Source organism: Panthera leo, chromosome B3 (genome assembly GCF_018350215.1).
Source record: "Panthera leo isolate Ple1 chromosome B3, P.leo_Ple1_pat1.1, whole genome shotgun sequence".
Lineage (NCBI taxonomy): Eukaryota > Metazoa > Chordata > Mammalia > Carnivora > Felidae > Panthera > Panthera leo.
Window position 1 is genome coordinate 142,309,503 of NC_056684.1, and position 6,293 is coordinate 142,315,795.

The following is a 6,293-nucleotide window of genomic DNA, read 5'->3' on the forward strand; positions in this document are numbered from 1 at the left end:
CTGGAGAGCCAGCGCCCGATGCGCCGTGGGCCTCATTCATCAACATGCAGGCCCCTGGGCCCCGTCACCGGGCGAGGGGGCTTTCACGAGTCCCCAGAGCATCCAAGTCATGGTCCAGCAGCCGGCTGAATCCGTGGCTGCGGCCCAGCCTCCAGAAAAGGGCCCTGCTTTTCCCATGACCGGGCGGCCTCTCCACTCACCAGACCCCCCTCCTCCTACTTCCCCCGCAGGAAGGCTCCCCCCACCCGCTGCACCAGCCTGTTGCCCCAGAGAGGACCCAGGCCAGCCTTTCTGGGCCTGGGAGCTGGGGCGGGCACTTGGCCACTCCAGGTGGCTCGGCCCGGCCCCCCCCCCCGCTCCCCCCCCAGATGGGGAGTTGGCTGCGAGACAGCCCCCCGCCTCCCCCGCCCCCGCCGCCCCCGCTGGCCCCGAGCACTCACCCCCATTCTCTGCTCCTCTCCCTCACTGCCTCATTGTGACAGAAGCGCTCCACCAGCCATCTCGGTGCCTTTGCCATTCAGCTCAGGGCAAGGTACATGGGAAAGTCTGTGCATCCTTGCTCTGACCCCAGCCTGCCTCCTCTGCAGCCAGCCCCGCTCGGGACTTAGCTCTCTAGGAGCTTCTCAGAGGCCTAGACGTGCGGGCTGCCAGCCCGGGCAGGGAGCCTTGCTGCAGCCTCCCGGCCAAGTACCGGCCTGCCTCTCTCTGCTCGGATGCCTCCCGTAACAGGGAGCTCCCTCTCTCCCTGAGCAGCCCGCTCAGGGCTCGCACACCGAGCTGCTTTGCCGAGCCCTCCCCTGCTTCTGCCTCTGCCTCCGCCGCTCCGCCACAGCCCCCTGGCCCCCTCTGCCCTCGGCTCTTTGCAAGGCGGCAAGCTCACTTCAGCCTTCTCGTCTCCGGGCGGACTAGCAAGCCCCCCACCCGCCGAGGGATCAGATTTGGGGTCCCCGTCCCCGTCCCGATCACAGCCGTCTACACCTGTCCCGGGCGCCTCTGCCCCTGCCCCGCTTGGGTCTGGGACGGAGCCCCTTTGCCCTGCTGTTCTGCCGAGAGCCCAGGGGAGGGCGCGGGTCTCCCCTCCCAAGTCCAGCTGCTCGGATCTCTCTGTGAAGCGGCGTCTGAGCCCTCCGTTTTTTATGGCCCCTTTGCTAGTTGCCAGGGAGAACGCTCTCTATGCAACCCCCTGCCTTTTCTGCAGGAGCCGCTGGCGGCTGGCCGGCCCTGGTCAGCCAGCAGCAGCGGCAGCAGGCGGCCGCGGTGGGGCTGGGGGGCTCCCGAGACAGACACACCAGCCCGAGCCGGACTCCCCGCTTCCTAGCTGTGAGACCACGCGATTCCCTCTGCTTTTCAGAGCCTCGGCTTTCCCCTGAAAAGTAGATCAGAGTGGGGCTCCCTCCCCGTGAGACGGAATGAGATAAGAGTGGCCTCGCACACATCAGACACTTCACGAACGCTTACGGAGTAGACAGCGGGGCCCAGGGAGGGAGGCGCACATGTAACAAGTCGCGCGGGAGGAGGAAAACCGTCTGGCCTTTCGGGAGACCCTGCCCCGAGTACAGACGGGAACCCCGCCTGCCGGAGACCCCTCTGTGGGCTCCACCGCACGAAACATGTCAGCCAGAGGCAGCCCCTGGCCTGTGAGCTCACAGTAGATGCAGCAGGCGGCAGAAACCGCATTTATTGCATTTTCTGCATTTCTTGCATCAAGAATTCGCGTTGTATGTAACTGCACCGGGGGCCCCAGGCTGAGGCAGGAGGGAACACTTTTCCCTGCCGCTGCATAGAAGGGCTAGCTTAGGCAGTGGTGGGGGGCCTCCGGGAGCCAGAAACCCAGTGGGGTCTGGGCATCCCACACACTGTGGGAAACGGCCATCCACCCATGCACTCATTCTCCAGACCACCACAGCGTACCTACCTTCTCAGGCCCAGACCCGAGGGGGAGGCTGGCCACCAAGCAGTGCCGGTCAGCTTCCTGTCCTGGAAACTCAGCCTGGTGGGGGAGAGACACAGGGAGTAAGTCACCATGCATCAAGTGATCAAGGGGGGGATGATAACAGTGGAGGTTTCTTGGAGCCCTGCCTAGGGGCCGGGCTGTCTGCCTAGGACTCACCCCAGTGAAGACTCTGAGCACCAGCCTCGTAATCCCCATTCAGTTGGTGAGGAAACTGAGGCAGGGACATGTGAAATCCCATACTCACCGTCTCTCAGCTGGTGTGAGGTCGGGCTCGGATGGAACCCCAGGCTGTCGGAAGCTCCCCACCACACCCTGCTGCCGAAGGCTGTTCAGCAAGGCAGTGCTGAGTGCTGGGGGGGCGTGGGTGGGCAGGGGATAGATTGATTAGTTATAAGCACCTCCCAGCGGTGCTTGAGATCCCAGCTCCTCTGTGGCCCAATCCGTTTGAAGGGCAGATTCAAAATTAGGTGGGAGCACCTATGGGCAGAGGCTTATGAAAATGGCATTATTAACCTGATGCGGAGAGGGCCCTGCCCACCTCCAGGCAGATTGCAGATAGAGACGGAGGGGGCTGGGGCTTGTTTATGTGGACGGTGCTTTAGAGAGGATGGAGTTCATGGCGGGGGGGGGGGGGGGGGGGGGGGGGAGGTGGTGGCGGTGGGGGGAGAGCACTTAGGGCTTCCTCCTGGGAAGGACTGGCTTTGGAGGGGATGAGGGCGTGATGGCTGAGAGCGGGGGGAGGGGTGGGGGGGAGGAGAAGGGGAGTCATCAGGGCAGCCCCTCACCTCAGGGAGCTGCTCTAAGCTGGAACCCACTCTCGGAGGGAGGGTCTCCAGCCCCTTTTCTGACAGGCACAGGGAACTACGAGCCTCCCTGCTCCTCAGTTTCCCCAAACGTGAGATGGTGATGGAAACCAAATGTCACTGTGAGAAAAGCCCCTGTTCCCACAGCCTCCCTGCACCCCCCACCACCGTTCCAGTCCTCAGACACCTGTCTGCTTCGGAGCAGTATTCAACAGGAGAGCTCTGGCTCTGGGGAGGGAGGGCCGAGGGAGGAGGGAGCGAGGAGGGCGCGATGGGGAGGGAGCGAAGGAGGGAGGAGAGCCGTGCCCCCGACTCAGAGAGGCGGTGAGCCAGGTCTGCATCGGGTAGGACTTGGGCCACTTAAGATTTGTGCCAACTCACGGTGCAGTGGAATCAGACAGTCTGAATTCTTCAGACACCAGCCAAGAGTCTGTGGCGCCCCCAGGTGCCACAAGGGGGCTGCCTGGGCCACATTTTTGAGCCCGGAAAGTGAGGAGGGGGAGACAGTCAGTAGGGGCTGGTGCTTTTGCTTTTGTAGCTGCGCTTTTAAATGCGGGCGGGGAGAGGGGGCCAGTCCCTGCCCCGGGACAGCTGGGAGGGGGTGACAGCCTCTGGCTCGGGGTGGCTGCAGGCTGCACCCCTCCCTCACTGAGGGCTGTGCTGCAATGCAGCAGGCTGCCTGAGGGTCCGGTGGGAGGAACTGTCCGCTGGGTGGCCGGCAGACTTTCCAAAATGGGGAATGAGGGGTGAGGGAGGGAGCGTTTCCAGGGTGGCGAGGTGTCCAGGAAGCCCCCCACCCCCACTCCCCCCGCCCTGCGCAGAGAGTCTGGCCGCTGTGGACCGGCCAGAACTGGGGGAGAGGTGGAGGGGCCTGTGCTGGTCCCTAGAGTCTGGGGAAATTGTTTGGACCTGGGGTCTAGTGTTTGTCGGTTTGCGGTGGGAGATATGACTGATGCAGAAGGGGGACGCTGAGAGAGGGGGGAGAAAGGGGTTCAGGACAGCGGAAGCAGCTTGATACACAGTTTGAGGGCAAAAGCACTAACTCTTTTCCTTCCAAAAAACCAACTAAAAAATAAAGCCAGAAAAAAAAAAAAAAAGGCATTTGAAAGCTAGAGAGCTGAATCCCTACCAGCCAAGCTGGGCTCAGGAAGGACTCCTCAGGTGGACTCCTCAGGACTCCTCGGCCCTGGAGGGGGGGGGGGCCGTCAGGTCCCTTTAGAGCCAGTTAAGAGGTTGACAGGACACCCCTGGGGGGCAGGAGGGTCTGAAGGGGAACATGGGGAGTCTGAGGGAGGCAGGAGGGTCTGTGAGGGGCCTGGAGGGCCTGGGGGGAGCACGGGGGTGGGGTCTGAGGGAGGCAGGAGGGCCTGGGGGTGGCTGCTGGGCATCGTGTTCCTTAGCACCCTTGCACCCTGCTACTTTTTCCTTAATCCGCCCAACTCAGAACGGCTTGCTCCCACCAGCCCTGGCCCCTTTCTTGCACCCTTTCCACTTAAAAAAAAAATTTTTTTTAATGTTTATTTTTGAGAGAGACAGTGAGAGAGAGGAAGAGGCAGAGAGAGAGAGAGGGAGACGAAGAATCCAAAGCAGGCTCCAGGCTCTGAGCTGTCGGCACAGAGTCCGATGCGGGGCTCGAACCCACGGACCGTGAGATCACGACCTGAGCCGAAGTCAGATGCTCAACCGACCGAGCTACCCAGGTGGCCCTACCCTTTCCACTTTGGAGGCATTTGTTCCTATGAATCAGCTCCCTAATACCCCCCAACATTGAGGTTGGACCCTGGGCCCCTTTGCTTTTTTAAATGGCTTCCCTTTTCTTGCCCCCTCCCCTCCTGCTCTGTATTTTTACCTGTTGGTCTTTAAAACCTTCTATTCCGTAAACTTTGAAGCAACACAAAAGCAGAGGAAGGAATACCTATTTTTATTACAATGCACACAGTTTTCACATTGCTGCCACCCAGGTGCCAACAGCTGTCAGCCCCTCTTGTTTGGTCTGAGCCTTGTACTGTCCTCTTCCAACCCCCAACCCCAGACTATTTTGAAGCAAACTCCAGACACCATATCGTTTCCTCTGAGCACATTTCAGTGCATAGCTCTAAAAAAGAAGGACTCTTTTCTGTTTTAAAAACATAGCCACAATGCCACTTTCACAGTTAAAAAATTAACAGCCTTTCTTTAATGTCATCCAACATCTATTCAGCCTTCAAATATCCTCAGTTGACTCATAAATTTCTCTTGCAGTTGGCGCGTTCGAAGCGGTGTCCAAAATCTTTCCTGCATTTTCGGGGGGGGGCGCTGGGCTTACAGAAGGTAAGTGCAGCCACAAATCCAGGGGTTTGACTGTGTAACCCTCCCCTTAAGTGAATAACCCAAGCTCAGTAAATCTCAGTTTTCTCACTGAAAATGGGGCAACTTCTGGGTCTCCCTAAGGGTCATTTAGACGATTAGAGACTATGCACATGAAGCCCCCAGCCCTGTTTCTGATGGGTGACAGACACTCAGCAAATAGGAGGTGCTAGAATATTCTTTTTTTTCTTTTCCTGGAAACTATTTATTTATTTATTTATTTATTTATTTATTTATTTATTTATTTTTGAGACACACACACACACACACACACACACACACACACACACACACAGAGTGCAAGCAGGGGAGGGGCAGAGAGAGAGGGAGACACAGAGGCCGAAGCAGCCTCCAGGCTCTGACCTGTCAGCACAGAGCCCGATTCTGGAAACATTTAAAGGGGAGTTGGGCCAGGGTAGGCAAAAGAGAGCTAGCTATCACCCACAAAGCAAAAGGGTCCCAGCAGTCCGGGCCCCCCGAGTGCCGTGGGTGAACCACATCCGAACAAGGGCAGTGCAGTCTGGGGGCTGGGACCTCCGGCTGGCTCAGAATTCCACCCAACAGCAGACAGCAACCCTACCAGGGACCTACCAGGGACCCCACTGGTTGCCAGTCCACTAGGTGGCACTTTCTGCTGCGAGTCCAGGAGGGACCAGGACCCCGAACTGCTCTGGCCACCGCCCATCTCTGGATGTCCCGGGGGACTGCACACCAGTAAAACACTGGAGATTCAAAATATAAAAATAAAATGCATTTCTCTGTATGTCTTGCGAGATGTAGCGGTTTCTTCTCTCGTGTAGATCCTGGCCCACTTGCAGAAACAGAGGGGAGGAACATTTGCTCAGGCCAGGCATTGGTATGTCCACTCTGTCTTTAAATCGTCACCCCAGCTGTAGCAGATTTTCCCTTTACTTCACAGGTGAGAGGACTTTGAGAGGTTAGTGACTTGTCCAAATTCTGCTAGGAAGCAAGACCCAGGATTCCAATCCAGGTTTGTCTGATTCCTGTACATAATGGAGAGGTGGAGGGAGGGATGGGGGGTCTGATGGAGGCCTGCCTCCGTGAGGCATCAGCAGGTGGAGAGGTGGTGTGGAGGCTGATGCCTGCTGGCGAGATGGGTGAACAAATTCACGTATAGAGGGTGGAAAGATGGATGAGGAATAGAGAGTAGTTTCTCACCAAGATCAAAG